Here is a 17,917-nt window from a genome sequence, read left to right on the forward strand (position 1 = left end):
TAGTATTCATATTTATTTGATTTATATTCTGCTTTTTCAGGTACTTCAATATGGACCACAGGATTGTATCAGGTAAGCCTAGTACTACATTAATACAGTTGTCTCTTTCTCCTGTGTTATATTCTGTATGCACATCTCTCTCTCTCTCTCTCTCTCTCTCTCTTTCTCTTTCTGCTTTCTTTCAGTCTGTTTCCAGCTCTTTCTCTTCCATTTTATTCCAAGACCCTTGTACCAGTAGGGTAAAGCAAACAGAGAGGTGGCACCAAGGCAATCTGCTGCCTGCGGCGAGGGATGATATGGCCCCTCCCCCACCCCCTCTGCCCCCTCTCCCTTTTCTACACACACACACACACACACCCATACATGCATAGACAGAATTGGCCTGGGACCAGAGTTCTCAAGGACCAGAGTTCAAGGACCAGAGTTGGCCTGGGTATCTAGCCAGCTTGGAGGCATTGCTACTCAAAAGTCCTGGGGCTCAGGCCCATAGGCATGGCCTCCCCTAAGTCAAGTGAAGGTACGCTCTGGTGGGGAGTTCCTTTCAAAGAAGATGTGGGGAAGGGTTTGCCTCTGAAAATGTGGACTTTATTGACACTATTTCCCCATTATGAACAACTCTGAGCAGCTTCCAGCCAAACAGAGGGCTGCCAGATGTAGTAGACACCCTGCAAGTCACTCACCCATAGGACTGGCCTTGCCTATAGTGTCCCTTCCTCCAAGATAATTCAAATTAACAATCACAATCCATCTCACCCCCCCCCCCCCCCATCACCCAGTCAACTAGCCCACCACCTCCCTAACCAGCTCTGCCAGTCTATCATTTCCACCTCACTCTGTTGTTTGCTGGCCGCTGCTGCCACCATCCTCAGAATAGATGTTGCCTTTGAAATAACATTCAGGTGCCAGTACCTAGTCCTGCCCCTGACCCAGTTTATGAAGGGCAGAACCTCCCAGTCTTTGAGGGCCACAAGTAAGTCTCCAGAGTGAATATTTTTCCATATCTCCACAGTGAACATTCACCCAACATATTGGCATATAGTTTGGTCAAAGGAGCAGGTTCATTATGTAATGTTTGGTTATCCTGAATACTAGACCTGTTTGTGGCCCATGAGGACTGGAACTGTGCAGTTCTGCTTTTACAGTGTAATATTCCAGAAATGAGACCTGTGACCATTTTATTCGTTTGACCTGACAGCTTGTTTCTGGCACACAGATTGCTTGAATGCTCCCACAGAGCTGAGAGGAGAAGGAATAATATCTGTTATTGAATTAAAGTTGGGTAAGCGATGCGCAGAAAGAAAAAGTGGCTGGCCTGAGATCCCAGACATAGAGGCAGTGGCAGAACTGGGATTAGAATTGAGGCACAGCTGGGACTGGAACTGAGATACAGGAAGATGGGGGGGGGGGGGTGTCAGTTTTCAAAGCTGTTTATGCAGGTAAAATAGTCCTGTCTGAACATTTGGCTGCTTCCATCCAGTTAAAGATAGACGCAGAGCTCCATGGTGCTGCATTCCCACGGGGCTCTTTTGGACAGGATCAGATTGTATTTTCAACTGAGCAAGTTATTCCCAAAAAATGTTCTACTCACACACAAAGTTGGGTGCTGAAGTCCATGCATCCTTTCCTTTTGCCGTATGGCGCGAGGTCCGTGGGTAAAAAGTACCTGCGGGCTATGCCCAGTTTGAAACTAACCCCCTAAGTGACTTGCCCAGAGATGAACACAGAAAGAGCTGAGAGTGGGAGTAAGGAACTGTCAGAATCAACAGGGCTTGAAGGCAGAGGCCAGGAAACTGCAGAGGAGCCATAGAGGCAAGGAAAGACAAGGGGACATTCGCTCACTGTTGGCCAGTTAGTGTTCAAGTCCTCAGAAGATTTCTTAGGTCAGGACACAGGGTATGCCTTGACTGATGATGATTTATAAGGAGAACAACATACATACATTTGCTGGTACAATAGACTCCTGGTATGCATCCTCCAGAATCTTTTCTCATCTAGTTGTGTTCCTGTGCTACTTTGTCTATGCCAGTGTTCCTGCTCTGCATTCAGCTCTGCAGTCTTGCTCTGATGTCACAGTTGCATGCCTGGTTGGCTCCCAAGCTAGGCCTGGTTTTACCAACTTTAGCTCAACCTTCACCTGGCCTTTCAGCCTTTTCAACTATGCTTTTTCCTACTGTACGATTCTCTGGTGACCTTGATAGCTTCTACCAGCCCAAATCTAAAAGCTAAGTTGAGATAGAAGAGGTGGCTATGATCCCTGATACTCTGAAAGCAATTCTTATCCTTTCGGCATTGATTTCAAAGCAGCACTGGAAGCTTCAGGAATGATACAATTGTACCATGGTACCTGCAGCCTGATGGGTTTTCCGGGATGCTGGGTGGGGAAGAAGAGCCTGAATTGGGGTTGCAGAGGAGAAGAGGGGAGGGTGAGGTTGAGGAGGGGACAAAGATGTTGAGTGACAGGAAGGAAACCAGCTGATGAGGGGATTAAAGGCAGATAGAAGTAAATGAGGGCTGGAGATTAGGTAAATAGAGAGAGTGGAAACAGGAAACTTGAAGTAGATGAAAGGGGGAATAGAAGGCTGGGGGGAGACAGAGGGGGGAATGGGAATTCCAAACATGACAAGAAAGGTGAAAAGAAAGATTAAGGAATGGTAGATGGGGAGAGAGAAAGAGGGGTGAAATCTTAGATACAAGTGAATAGAGATGCAGAGAAGAGAGAAATAGAGAGAAAAGAGATGAAGATCAATGTCAGAGACAGTGCGGAAGGAAGTGAAGACCGGCGGCAAGAGAAGAAATGAAAAATGGACCAGAGACTGAAAACGGAGTTAGGAGAAGGTCAACAAGTGAAAAAGAGAGACCAGGACCCAGGACATGATTTGAAAAATAAAAATACCCAGATGACAAAGGTAGGAAAAAAAACATTTTCTTTTCAGTTTAGTGAGGAATATGTCAGCTTTGAGAATGTGAATCTCTTATAACTTTCTATTTTGCTCAGCATAGAAAGAAATACATTTTTTTATTTTTCCTCAGTGCTGAGCTGCACTCAGTCCAACTTTTCTGAGTTTTAATTGTAGTGTTTGTCTTCACATAGCCATTTCTAATGTATGGTCCTTTATTCTGTATTTGGTGAGGATGTGTGTGTGTGAGAGGGAGAGAATTCCGAGGTGATGTATTCTGCTAGCATGTAATTTTTGTGTAGGAATCTGTAACAGTCTGGTGTTTTCTATCTTCTCCAGAACAAATCTGTCCGCCTGCTTCATTTTAGTGTAGAAAGGTGGAGGGGAAAGGAAGAGGATTATCTGGGGGTGGGGAAGAGTGACGGGAATGGAGAGGGCAGATAGAGGATCCACATGGCTGCAGAAGTGGAAAAAAGACCCTGCCAGGGGGAAAGGTGAAAGAAAGGATGGGAAAATAAAAGACAAGGTCATGCTGGGAGCAGGGGGTGGTAGTGGAGAGTATCACGTGTGCCTAGTGGCTAAAGGATGGAAGTGAAGATAAGGGGTAACTTGCATACTTGCACTGGGTTAACCTGCGCGGAGCGGCAGTTACTACATTGAACAGAATGAATAAATAAAGCTTGCTGGGCAGACTGATGGACCGCTTGGGTGTTTTTCCGCCGTCATTTATTATGTTACTATGATACTATGAGGATCAAGCCCCAAAATAAATAAAGGTTGAGATGCACTGATTTAGATGTCTGCCTTCTCTTCGCAGGAAACAGGTGTAATTGGCTTCTGGTCCTATAGGCTTGTCATGAGTCAGTGCATGCATTTACTTCCCAGAGTCGCTGAATGGCAGGTGTGGGCTGCACCGGGGAGAACTTTAAATGGACTATTCAGGAGAGGCAGAATGGAGACACGAAGGTAATTAAGCTGACAAATCAAGTTAAATCAAATTAGCTCGCCACAGCCTCCTTGGCTGCATGGCCCATTTACAAAGAAAGCAAAAAGGTTATTACAAAGTGTGTGTGCCAGGCTTTGTGTCCGTTGACTCTAACTGGTTTTTTTTTTTTCTTCTTAGCACTGAGCTGCATGTAGACTGGGTCTTCTCACTGACTTTGCTTTCCCGCTTCCTCTCTTAGCTCTGCTTAGTCTTCTGTGAAATTGTTTTCTCTGTGGTGGACATGTTTCTCCACCTCCGATAATCCTACTGTGAAGGAGTCAGTGGACCAGAGTAGAGATGGTACCAGAGCTTCCAGACAGCCTCAGACCATATTATCATCGCACCAGGAAATGCTGTTTCTTGCAAGCAGACAAAACATGAAATCCCCAGGAGGAGAAAGGGGGCAGGTGGTAACATATGATGCAGGAAAGAGGGGTGTTGGGAATAAGAATAGCAGCTATTCCAATTTTTTCTCTTGCCGCACTCCTCTTGAGTGTTGCGAGTAAGTGGCCCCCTTCCCCATCTCACATGTGTTGTGTAGTTACTTGTGAACACGCTGCTGTGAAATCGAGAAACACCCTGTCACTGTCTCTCCTATTCCTGTTTGATTCAGGCATCAGAAAAAAAATGCCCATCGCTTCCCAAAGTCCATGCAAGCATGGCGAGGGACACCTGTCTGTCTCTGGAGGCAACAAGAAAACAAAGAGGTAGGCGATCTATAATAGCCGTCAGGTAAACACAAGAATAGATGCCTTTGTCTTTTCCAAATGTTTATTAGAGACGTATTATTATTATTACATATACGTCTCTACTCTAATAAACATTTGGAAAAGACAAAGGCATCTATTCTTGGTGTTTACCTGTCTCTGGAGGCAATGCAGACAGACTGAGGGAGACTTGGCCTTGCCCAGAGGTGATGCAGGTTTGGTGAGAGAAGTGATGCAGATACAGTGAAAAATGCTTCTCCCTCTGTTGAGGCATTATAGGCATGGTGAGAGATGCCTGACACTCCTCAGAGAGAATGCAGGCATGGCGAGAGATATCTGTCTCTCCCCAGAAGCAATGCAGGGTGCCTGTCTGTATCAGGAGGGATGCAGACACAATGAGGGACACCCATCTCTCCTCAGAGATGATGCAGGTACAGTGAGGGATGCCAAGAGTCAACACAGTTATTGCAAGGAATGTCTGTTTCTTCCTGGAAGTGGTGCAGGTATGAATAGAGGTACTACTTGGTCCTTCTTGGAGCTAATGCAAGTACAATGAGAGACTCCTGTCCTTCCTAGGAAGTGATACAAGCACAGTACATGATACAGAGTCATGTTTGGCTTATGGATATATCTGAACGTTTGCTGGTATATGTCTTGGGTGGAAAATAACGAAGCAGGCAGCTGTGTGTGCAGTGCTTTCCTCCGGAACTTGATAGCTGACATTTTCAAGGCGGTGTCCCGGCACGGGGCAAAGCTGAAGGGTAGAAGCAGTAGCACGTCTGGATTCAGGGGTCCTGTGAGGTTTTGGCTGTCTGGAGTCCCAGGCAGTGCAGGGAGCAGATGAGAAATCATCACCCAGGGAAAACGCACATTTATTCTTTATGTTGTCGGATTTATTTGTATGCATGTAGAGCCGCAAGGTGCAGCCTCTGGTCTCCTTCACAGTTGAAAAGTTAAGTCTTTAATGATGCAGCTGGAAACAGAAACAGCTGGATGGAGAGCTGCAGTGAGAGATGCTAGATGGGGGGGGGCGGGCGGGCTTTGGAGTTTTAATATATATAATCCAAGCTATTCCAGTTTGGTAAAAACAGTGGTATCATAGCCAGCAATTTTGTTCCTTTTTTTTTTTATCAGGGGGTACTACATGTGTGACCTTAGGCCAATCCTTTCTCTTAACATTAATAGCAAGGCATTCCGGGAAGCATAATCTTGCCTTATTAACGGTGCTACAGTTTCTACAGTGCCTAAAATAGGAGTTGTAAAAAAGAAAAAAAAAAAACCAGATCTTGTTCCAAAACCACACACTCATATTGAAGAGAGTGTTTGTTCAGGAGAGAGCTCTCATTCCTGGGTAAAAAGGGAATTCAGTCCTGATTATACTAGTGTGTACCCTACAGCACCTACACATTCACACACCCACACACCCCCATCTTCTGAACCTGTGAAGGAAAAACACGAGGGTGGGCAGGAGATAGAATATCCTCCAGGTTCCAGTCTGTGTCTTTGCTAGAGATAGACGGAAAGTTCTGCATCAAAATAGAGAAAAGTGGAGGACTTCCGGGTATGCTGTAGGAGGGGAGCCAGTGTTTCGCTGGAGCTCCTGCCGCTTTTATCCTATTTATACTCATCCTGCTATAGAGCGCGTTTAATTTTGGGACATGTCACTAAGTAAAGATACCAGCAAGAGATGCTTGCCGTCGTCAGGGGCAGATCGGGCCACAACGATTATAAAGAAACACACGGGGCTACTAGGCCAGAGCAGGCCAGCGATTCCGCTTCTGAAGAGGAAATGGCCGACGTGCCCCCATGAGGCCTGTGACTAGGCAGCCTCTGTCCGTGCTTGGATGGAGGAGTTTGCCAAAAAAAAAAAATCTCTGCTAAGCTTGACGACCGTTTAGCTGTCGTAGCACATAAAATGGCTCAACTAGTGGAGGCAGTGCAGGATAATTCTATCAAGCTCAAAGAATATGATGGAAAAACGATGGAGATGGAAATGGCAGCTGGCGCTAAACTAGATCACCTGGAACTGTTATAACTTGGCTTTGGAAAAAAATAGATGAGCTCGAAAATCACTCGCACCCAGGAAATATTAGTGTGCTCGGAGTCCCAGAGAAAGCCGAAGGAGCTGAAGCAGTTGATTTCTTCGAAAAATGGCTGTCCTAGCGTTTTGCAGCTCGAAGGTAACCAGCCTCGTATTAAAATCCATCGAGCACATTGCATGTCGATGTCTGCCCCAGTGGCGGGAGGTCGGCCCAGAGCTGTAATTATTAAATTACATAATTTCTGTGATAAACGGAAAATAATGAAGGCGGCTAGAGGGCACCGGGAAATTAAATTTCAGGACTCCCGTGATATTTCAAGATTTCTCTGCTGAACTACAAAGGTGGCGAAAAGCCTTCGGAGAGGTTAAGTGGGAGCTACAGCACCTGGATTATAAATATGCCATGTTGTGTCCTGCCCGTCTCCGGCCATAAGAAATGGCCGGCCGGCTATCCTGGATATGGTGGTAGTGGCAGAAAAGTGGCTTCAGGACAGCAAGCGTTCCAGTTTGACAGAGCGGTGATGAGGACATTGTGAGTGTTCAGGGGAATATATGCTATGAAGCTCTTGAACTATGGCAGGAGGGGACTTAAGTGCTTTGTTTTTTTTGTTTTGTTTTTTTGTGTTTTCTCATCACAGAGATGTTTCTGATTCCAAGAACTCTTGCTGCAATGAGCCATTGCCAGGCTATCCCATGTTCCAGAGCAATAATTTTTTTTCTCTACTTTTGACATTTTTGTTTCCTTTTCTCGTGCTTCCTTGCGGAAGGCCTGTGCTAGTCCTCGATGGCACCTGTGGCTGGTGGGTAGGGGAGCCACTTGCGCCGAGAGGATGGTTAGTGATGATTACTCTGTGGGTTTGCCCTTTCATCTTACGGTGCACCGGCACTGTGAGGGGTACGCTTGGGCTTACTTCTCCCCCTGTAGCGCAGCCCTATTTCTATTTCTTTTTTTCCTTCTTTTCGCCTGCTATACGGAAGCTCTAAATATCGACGTGCTTCAGTGTCTTGGGATGTGTTGGGAACTTCTTCCAGACGGCAGCAGGGAAATCCTTTTAATGCATCGGTGTTCCCCTTCTTTACATGTTGTGATTATGACTGAGGGGATGCATGAGTAGTCCCTCGCCGACATACTAATTTACTTTTATCAACTGTTTTGCTGTATTTTGAGCTCTAATGTGGTTTTAATCAATATGATAGCTCTGTTGTATTTACGTACCTGGCACGGTGGTTGGCAATTGTTGCGATGTATATTCTTTTACATACTTTTGTTCCAGGGATAAAATGTGGGGTGGGTTTAGAAGGTAGGGTAGGCTTACCAGGGGTAGGGGTTGAAGAGGTGGGTGGACTGTCTTCTTGGTCCCAATTTATTTCCTACCGAGGGGCTATGAGGTCTAGGGTCTAGGGATTGAGGGTTGTGTGGATGGGGATTGTTGTGGCTGGTTGGGAAATTCTGGTTTGGTGAGGGGCCATGTTTGTTATGAGGCCCCTTGGGGAGATGGGGGTGGGATTGGTTGTTGGTTCAGAAGGGGAGTTGGGATGGGAGGTGGATGAGACTAGTTTTAAATGAATTTTTAGTCCATTGGAGGTGGAGGGTGAAATGGCATACATAAGAACATAAGAGCATGCCATACTGGGTCAGACCAAGGGTCCATCAAGCCCAGCATCCTGTCTCCAACAGTGGCCAATCCAGGCTACAAGTACCTGGCAAATACCCCAACACTGAGTAGATCCCATGCTACTGATGCCAGTAATAGTAGTGGCTATTTTCTAAGTCAACTTGATTAATAGTAGTTAATGGACTTCTCCTCCAAGAACTTATCCAAACCTTTTTTAAACCCAGCTACACTAACTGCAGTAACCACATCCCCTGGCAACAAATTCCACAGTTTAATTTCTTTGCTATACATAATTAAAGCTGCGTAAGTGTTGACAGCTTGAACATTATATTCTCACTATTTTTCCTTGTTACATGAGTTGCAATATTCAGTCATGGCCAGTGTTTTTTGGGACCCTAGCCCAGGAGCTGAGCACTTGCAAAAATTATTTTCAAATGCATGTTCATTTTATAGAGTTATGACAGTTCGCTGTCTTTCTCTGAATGTCAGAAAGTCTCTTCTCCAGTTAAACACAAACTTATTCTTAATTTGGCTAGTCGCTGTAAGGCTCAAATTCTGATGCTAAAGGGGACCCATCTGACAGACTTAGAAAATGAAAAACTGCGGGTCAGCTGGGTAGGGTAACTTTATTACTCTTTGTATAATTCTAAGAATAGAGGGGTATGTATACTTATTCATAAAAATTTGCCCTTGGTTGTTTGCCGTTCGTTAGCAGATGGCAGATTTATTATAATAGAGAGTTTATTACACTCTGTTCCGATTATATTAGTGAATGTATATGCTCCCAATAATGATCAATTGGAGTTCTTTTATACCCTTACAGATAAAATAGCAACATTTGGGTTTGAGTATTTATGAGTGGGCAGGGACTGGAATCTTAGTCCTGTCCCATTGGTTGATAGGACTCAATCTCGCTCTCACATTCCTCTAATCTAGGATTCTAGGATCTAGTCACTATGTTTCAACTTACAGGTGCCTGGTGGCATTTGCATCCTAGAGAAAAAGATTATACATGTTATTCACTCAGGCATGGGTCATATAGCAGGATAGATGTTTTAGTATGCACTCCAAATTTGTTGTCTAAATTGGATAGTAGTGCAATACTGTCCTGCAGTATTTCTGATCATTACCCAGTGGAGCTTTGCTTAACTTTGGAACCTGCTTCCTTTAAGCCTTATACCTGGAGACGTAATACCTCTCTTCTAGGAGATAGGCACTTCCCTGATCTCATTAAAGCAGCTGTAGCAGAATTTGATCTCCATAACCCTGAAGAAGATCACATGTCCATATTGAGATGGGAAACATTTAAAGCCGTTTTTTAGGAGTAAACTCATTAGTTTGGCCAGTCATATTCAATGGGAAAGAACGAAGAAGGAATCTATGTTGCTAGCTGAGATTCGAGACCTAGAGCTCCAGCACAAGTGTGCTGGGTCACGTTGAACTCTTGCAGCCCTGGATAAATGTAGGCAGGAATTGCAAACATTGGACATTTATTTGGCAAGGTAAACCAGCCCGGATAGGACTGAGATGTCTCTGGTTGCCCAAGTTGCAGGGCAGCATGGCTCTGTCTCACCTTTGGATATACTATTGGGCAGCTAGACTTATCTTTATGAATGCCTGGTCGGGGGTCCGAGAGGAGTCCTGGCTGCACCTGGAAAAGTTTCAGGCTGAAGTGGTTCACTTAGGAGTATTGCACTTTTTGCCACGAGACTCTCCCAAGAGTAGAAGAGTCTGTAGGAAAAGCCCCATGATAGCTCATACTATTCAAATATGGCATCAAGTACTTATGTTTTATGGTGAATGGATGAAGATGTCTCCTTCATTGCTCCTATACATGAAAATCCTAATCTTTCAGCCTGTACATTTTCGTCAGTCATTAAGGACTGGAGGGATAACGGCCTTGTCTGTTGTCCAACTATGGGATGAAGAGGGGTTTGCTACACATCATTCTCTTTGTGATGAACATGACTTACCTCCCCATTCTTATGCTTCCTATCTTCAATTAAGGGGAGTGTTAGAGAGTAAATTTGATTTGGCTAAGGCGCTGCGTGAACTTGATGGGCTAGAAACATTTATGAGTGATCCCGATGCCTATGAGAAGGGCATCTCCCTCATATATAAAGGCATTCTTCTTGGTAAATATGGGGAAAAAATGCTGCAATTTATAGTAGCTGCATGGAATACTGATTTAAATTTAATGCTTGATCATAAAGCCTGGAAGCGTATATGGAATTTAGCACATCACATTTCTATCTGTGCTTAAAGCACTGAACTGATAGGTTCTATTCAACAGTTTAACTATTGTACCCCTATCTTTTATTCTAAATGTTTTCCAAATGATGGCGTTCTATGCTGGACAGGGTGTGGTCAGATGGGTTCTTATATTCACATGTGGTACTGTCCAGTGATCCATAATTTCTGAAAGCAAGTCACCCAGGAAGTTGCTGATATTCTAGGGGTCCCTGTTCAGGTGACTCCTGAATTGGGGTTACTGGGCCATTGGAATAATTCATTGATACCAGTTAAAAATAAAGCATTGGTGGGACAGCTGCCTTTGGCAGTTAGGTTCACTGTGGCCACCTTTTGGAAGCCCAGCCCTAACACTGAATATTGAAGGTCACAGATTAAAAACATTGCTGACATTGAGTTGTCACGCTTTGACGTCGAGAATGAACATGCAAAATATGTCCATATCTGGGGTCCATATCATGAATATTTAGAAGATTCTTAATTATTTGTTTTGTGTGCTTTATTGTATATGGTTGGGAAATCTCAGCTGTCACGTTTATGTTGATTTTACAGTTTGTAACTCAATTTATTCTTTTTAGTTGTTTCCTTATGGAAATCCTGTTTTCTTTGTATGTTGTTGAGGGTCTTCCTCTTATTTCTTAGATGTATGCCTTAAAAATCTTACTAAATAAAGAGAGAGAAAAGTGGGGAACAGTTTGATGCCCAGCAGCAAAGCAGGAAACCCAGGTTCAATGCCAGACCCAGCTTCTGCTCCATAGGCCAATTGGTACTTGGTACACCATTTGGACAGTGTTCAGAGCTCCTGGGAGGGTGGGGATCCTTGCTATGACATTGTAGCAACACCATGAGGGTCAGTCTAAAGGCCACTTGTATTAGGCTATGTAAGCAATCACCGTCCATGCCTCACTGCCAAAACTGTTCATGTGATGGCCAGATGACAATGGAAGGAAGGAGAAAGCAGATTGGTTTAGGGGGAAGGTAACCTAATAGATGCCAATCATGGCTCAGGGAAAGAATTCAAAGCCAGTAATGAGTAGCAGTGAAAGCTAAAAATGAATAAATAAACCTCCAAGAATGACCAATAAACCTCAGGATTTTTGTTAAAATATGTTTCCTGACTGTTCAGCACCATGGTCTGGATAGCTCCTGTGATAGATGGCCACCCTGAGATTAATAGTGTTTTTCAAATTGTTGAAACATACTAAAAAGAAGACTGAAAGTATGTAAACCAGAGTGTTTGCTCCTTGCAAACCTACTCGTGGAACATTTCCGCACTTTTAACATCATTTTTCAGCCATATCTCTGAAGCATATCAGAAATGAATACTTGATTTTTTGATCTCTTTTCTTTTCCTGACTGATTTATGTGTTCAAGATGACCGGCACACTGTTGTAAAACCAAGCAGTAGTTTTGAGATAAATTCACAAAATCTCAGTGCCTCCAAGGAGCACACAAAAGGTGCCACAGAGCTGTATCAGACTGCACAATCACAGACTTTGTGTGCCAAATATCATGGCTCGATCTTTATAGACGTATGCAAAGCCACAGATGAAATTTGTGACCATTTTATTATAAAACCAGTAAAGTGGTTCATAAATTAATTTTATTAAATAAATAAATAGTCAGCAGTAGCAGCATCACCACCACTACTACTACTACTACTACTACTACTACTACTACATCATATCACTTCTATGGCACTACTCAACATGCACAGCACTAAAAAAAAACACACACAAATGAGAGAGAGTCCCTTCTCGGTAGAGCTTACAATACATGTAAGACAAACGCACAGGGCAAAGGGGACTTTGATAGACTGCTAATATGACATGGACTAGAGAGGATTCTTCTCATGACAAGAAGTTAGGGTGACAGCAAAATTCAGTGCTGAAAGCTCTCTCGCAAACAGCAGAGAAGGAATGAGGAAATTGTGACCCCCATGTTATTAGGAGTGCGTTTGCCATTGGTCAGCTCTATCCAGATGCAGAACACATGCGGAGCAGCTGCCAGTTTAAATAGCTGCAGTGATCTAGGATTATTTGCAGAGTCCATTTTTCTTTTCCATGTTCCAATCCTGGTTTTACCCCGTGGCGGGCATGGAATAGTAATCCTGCTTGTCTTAAGGAAACCCTTAACTGCAGTTCCATGCATACAATGTGATAACACCAGAAATGGATCATTCTATTGGGGTCAGGGGAAGGGGGAGGAATGAAGCCAACTGGCAACCCTAACAGTGAGTACAGAAGGGCAGCCCCTTCCCCAAAGAGCTTACAAAAACTTCATTGTATGTATCCTGCTCGATCCATTTGGCTTCGATCAGTACAAGTTCCCATGCAGGCTGTCATTGATTTCTCTCTTTGAGGCACCTGAATGCCATGAATGGTGGCTTGGGGGGAGGGAGAGGGTGCCCAACCCCCCTGCTATCTTCATTTAACACCTCTGAATAAAACATCACTCACAGATTAACTGAGCAGCTTAACATGAATAGTCGTTTACACCTGTTTTACATTTTCATGGGCTCTTCTCCAGGGAAACAAACACATGGTTAATGACCAAAACGGGGCAAGAGAGAGAGAGGAGTGTGGATCCTAATCTGCTTTTGTATTTTAATAAGATCCGTGGTACCAGAGTTATTTATTTTTAAAATATGATGAAAAATGTGTAACATTAACAATAAATATATAGTTGCATGAATTCTCCCTGGTTAGGTTATCATTGTGGCAGGCTGTGGCACACACAGTCTGCTTTCTTGTATTGCCCTGCTGCTGCTTTTAGGAGCTTCTCTGTCCTTCTGCCCATCTACCTCAGGTCCTTCTGTCCTTCCATCTCTGTCCTGTTCATTCTTTCCCCTCCTGCCTTGCTGCCTCCTTCTCCTGTCGCCCCCCCCCCCCCTTTTCTCTCTTCTCCTGCTCCCAATTTCTCCCCTGTAGTTGTCGCCTGCCTTTTCTTCTTTGCTTTCGGACTCCTGCCCCATTCCTCCTCTCTTTTCGTGCCTCCTCTCCCACCTTTCCCTACAGACAGAATTCATTCTGTTATCATCACAGGCTGCTTTAATGTTTATTTGCAGTTCAACTGTAAACTCAACAGGCTCCCTTCTTCTTTCTTCTGTGAATAAATTCTTTAAGTTCTGCCACATAATGAAATAGATGCTTCCAGGATGCAGAGAAAAATCGATGGAGCCGTGTTTGGAGGGGGGGGGGGGAGGGGGAGCGGGGGAGCGTTGGGGGAGGAGGCTGAGATGAATTGGATTGGCCGGCACAGCTTGGGCTTAGGTTGAGAGCCATTCAAGTGAATGATTTCATGCAACAAGCTGTTAAAACCTGCTGTGAAAGGGAGCTTTAAACAGCTCAACATTAAAGTCTTACTCCTCTGGAGAAAAAAAACTTCAACTCTTCATATTTATAAAGATGAGCATCCTTAAGTCTCTCTCCCATCATGCAACTGGGTAATTTACTTGGTTCTCTTGCAAGAAGGTGAGGAAAAAAAAACATTTTCCACTAACAGACTTTGACAGGAGTGCAGCATATGACAAATTAGTGGTGATCCAGGGAACGAAGAGAGAAGGAGGGCATCCATTTAAATCTAATTTTATATATACATGTGTGTGTGTGTGTGTGTGTGTATAAAAAGACAACTGTGCATAAACTAAACATCGGTAGTCCATGACTTGTGCAAAAAGATGGCCAGTCTCATCAAATATAGTCCCATTGTCCTAAACCTTGATATGTTTCTTTTCTTTTTTGGGGTACCGCTTTTAAATGACCCTGATTAGCTGCTGGTGGAGACAGGAAGTTGGGCCATTGGTCCGAACTAGTATGGCATTTCTTGTGTTCTTACGGCAATGGCAGTATCACTGCTGGGTAAACAGAGAGGTACAATAAATACCCAAAAAAACCAAAAGTCCTGCAGGTCTAAGGGATGAGAGAGTCTGTGGTCCTCTGAGAGCCCACACTCTTGCTGGTAGATAATTACTTCGCATTTCAGCTTGCAGGAAACAGCCTCCCAGTGGAGGTGATGGAGGCGCAAAAAAAAAAAAAAGAAAGCAGCAGAATTTAAGAAGGAATGGGATAAGCATACAGGATCCCTGGTTGTGAAGAAGGGAAGGGAAAGCCAGAGATCAACTGTAGTCTATGGCATTGTGCCAGGAATAAATCTTTCCAGACTCAATGAACCTTACAGATTTTCCATTTCAATATTTAGAAAAAGAATTTGTATTTTAGTACTTCTCTGGTGATGGATATCGCATATAATTTTGGTTGAAGTTAAGATGCTCTTTGCCATAGGAAACTGTACTTTCTCAGCAGACGCAAAGCAGTACCAGTCTCATCCCCCATCCTCTCCTCTTATTCAGGAATCAATTGCTTTACTCATCATAAAGAATTGACCTCATCATCCATTCTGACTACTCCTCAGGAGAACTTTCCCCTTATTTTATTAGTTTCTTCTCCAAGCACTAACCAGGCTTATTTCTCAAGTTCACATTAACCGCCCTTTGGGGAGCCATGTCAACCATCTGAGCCCAAGACTACAGGCTAGTTCAGTTTTTATGTGATTGCATACACATTCACTTGGGTGTGCAAGACTGTATGTGTTCCTGTATGTCTGCCATGAACTATATATCCTGACTATGCGTGAATGGTTTCTTTTGTACAGTTGCTAGAGTAATAGCTTCTCATGGTGCCTGTCTGTCAAACAGGTTGGCAACATGCTTAGAGGTCCATATTTAATAAGCGGGAGAGTAGACATGTTTTCTAGCTAACGCTGGCTGAATAACTTGTCACAGATATTCAGTGTGACAAGTCTCCTGCTGAATATACTCAGCAAAAGTTATCTGGGTACAAAATGTGGCAGGGCCACCAGATGGGCCCTGTGTCACAGAAGGTTCCACACAAAGGATTCTGGATAGGGACATCCCCAGGGGCTCTGCTTAGCTTCTGATGCTAATTTTGGGAGGAGATGTTGTGATGGTTTTCATCCATGGATTGCCCCAGAAATGAATGGCCTAATGTCCAGAGAGTCAAATTCAGGCTGCTGACAGTAGAAGGTCCTCTACCTATGCCAGCCACCTTCCCTTTGTTTATTTATTTTATTGATTTTTCTCCTTCTGTTTTAATTTGTTTGTTTTGCATATTGTAAACCGTTTTGATCAATATTTTTATTGCTAGATGGTATATAAATAATTTTAAATAAATATTTATTTGTTTTGTATACCGATATTCTGATTACAATCATATCGGTTTACAGTAATAACATAATTAAATCACAAAATATAAAATATAAAACATGTAAATAACAGATTAAAAGTAAAAATAAAATACAAATAAAACTAAAACAACTAAAAATGTGCTAAAAAAGAGGGTGGCCAGCAAGCCCCCCACCCCCACCCCCACCCCCACAATACGAACAAGCATTGAGACACCTGGAACAGACGAGAAGCTGGAACAGACCAGGAATCCAGGAACCCAAGAAGGATAATAGATAAGAGTGCTGACTGTGGAATCTGCAGATAAAGTGTTCTGGTTTCAGGAACGGAATCAGAGTATTAGGACCAGAAGGTAGGACCAAGATCTGGCAACTGACAGATGATTATTGCCTACAGAAAACAAGATGACCACCAGGGGGAAGCAAGAGGCACTGGGTTGGGAGAACTGGGTTGGGAGTCCAAGCAGCTCACAGTGCCTCCTGCAGGCCAGAGAATTTAGCAATGGATCTTTACAAGTAGGCGGTTATACTACAGGAGAACAGAAGCTGTCGATCATTATTCAGTGGATAGGATGAAAAGTGGTATTTAGCCTTTCTGATAAATTTACACTATGCATTTGCACTGTGTATGTGGGAAGAGTTGATTGCATGAGGAGTGAAAACAATGCAACCATCAATATAGGTAGGAGTGTATAGCGTGAAGGCAGCAGAATCTGTCAACGATTTAGCAGTCCTTTTAGACTCAGAGGTTTCTATACGTATGCAATTGCAAGCAGTAGTAAAGAAAGGATTTTTTAAACTAAGAAAAACTAGATGACTGAAATATTATATTGAATAAAAATGATTTCAAAACTGTAATGCAGGCGTTTGTATTATTGTGCTTAGATTATTGCAGTGGGCTTAATGTGGGTCTTCCTAAGTGCTATCTGAAAGCACTACAGATGCTAATGAATGCTGCAGCATGGATGACAGGTTGCACGTTGTCGGCCCGTATAACACTGGTTCTGAATGAGCTGCATTGGCTTCCAGATGAATTCTGAGTCCAATTTAAAATCCTGACTTTGGTACATCGGATTTTATAAGGGGAATGTCCCACATATTGAAAACAAATGTCGTGCAAGCATATTGCCTTTGATTATAGTCTGCGTTCCACAAATCAATGGTTTTTAATGGTGCCAAGAGCACAAGAGACACATGCATTCTCACAGATATGTATAATTACAAATTACAAGTGTTTTAGGAACAATTTGAAAACCTTATTAAGAATATTTTTACATGATTTTTTTTTTAATGATTTAGTTTTTTAAGCTATTGTATTTATTTATGTAAGCTGTATGATAGATGTTGTAAATCGCTTTGAATAGAGTGTGGCAAGATTGTGGTATAACATTTTTCAAGTAAAATAAAATAAATAATGGATTTTTATGGGACAGTTCAGGTATGAGGAGAGAAGTCCCATAGTGTTCTTCCACTATAAAATGCTGGTTTAGGATTTTGGCGAGGAGTTGGAGAGCACCCATCTAGGGAGGGGTGGTTTGCCAGAGGGGGCTTTCGCCCTTAAGGGGAAAGGCCTGAGATATGGGGAAGTGTTTCTCCTGAAAGGGAGCCAACCCGAGTCCCGGAGCTGGAGGAGGGTCAGGAGATCCCACAGTCGGTGTGAAGGAATTAAAGGAGCCTCAGAAGGGTGAGAGCAGGGACACCAGGGAAAGTCCCCTGTTATTGCTTGAATGAGTGTCAAGAAGAGACATTTGAAAGGTTGTTCAGTTTCTATTGAGAATGGCGACAATTCCTATGGATCCAGTTAGTAAGTGCTGAAACATTTAATGCGGTATATCTTATGTTAGGACTGTGTGAACCATGGTCTACCGAGTAAGGAGAGCAACAGTAGTTCAAGTGAGTGCACTTTGATCTGTTGGAGAGTGGGGAAGATTTTGTAAATTGTTCCCCTAACCAAGGGGAAGGTGTATATAACTGTTGAAGAGCTATTATGTTTAATTTTCCCTGCTTCTTGCAACTAATGAAACCTAGCTGTGTAAGCCTACGTATCCTGATTTAACCAGTGGCTTTCACCTTATGTTACATACTCTGAAGGTTTGCCAAAGAGGTAAAGCGAGGTGACAAAACATTTTTCAGATATATCAGAGAAAGAAGGAAGGTCCAAAGTCGTATACTGAAAGTGAAAGGTGATGAGGAGCAATGTGAAGAGAGAGATAAGAAAT

At 43.3% G+C, this 17,917-nt stretch overlaps 2 long non-coding RNA genes across 2 annotated transcripts in view; both read left to right on the plus strand.

Moving 5' to 3' along the window:
* LOC115074609 overlaps positions 1-2,413 on the plus strand; it is a 49,249-nt gene extending 46,836 nt beyond the window's left edge. The window contains exons 3-4 of the long non-coding RNA XR_003852298.1: positions 41-72; positions 1,214-2,413. This is a non-coding gene — a long non-coding RNA (uncharacterized LOC115074609). The remainder of the gene's footprint in view (positions 1-40; positions 73-1,213) is intronic.
* A 227-nt stretch (positions 2,414-2,640) lies between these two features.
* Positions 2,641-17,917, plus strand: part of LOC115074608 — a 44,422-nt gene continuing 29,145 nt past the window's right edge. Inside the window, exons 1-2 of the long non-coding RNA XR_003852297.1 lie at positions 2,641-2,906; positions 3,715-3,863. This is a non-coding gene — a long non-coding RNA (uncharacterized LOC115074608). The remainder of the gene's footprint in view (positions 2,907-3,714; positions 3,864-17,917) is intronic.

The sequence above is a fragment of the Rhinatrema bivittatum genome, chromosome 12 (assembly GCF_901001135.1).
Source record: "Rhinatrema bivittatum chromosome 12, aRhiBiv1.1, whole genome shotgun sequence".
NCBI lineage: Eukaryota > Metazoa > Chordata > Amphibia > Gymnophiona > Rhinatrematidae > Rhinatrema > Rhinatrema bivittatum.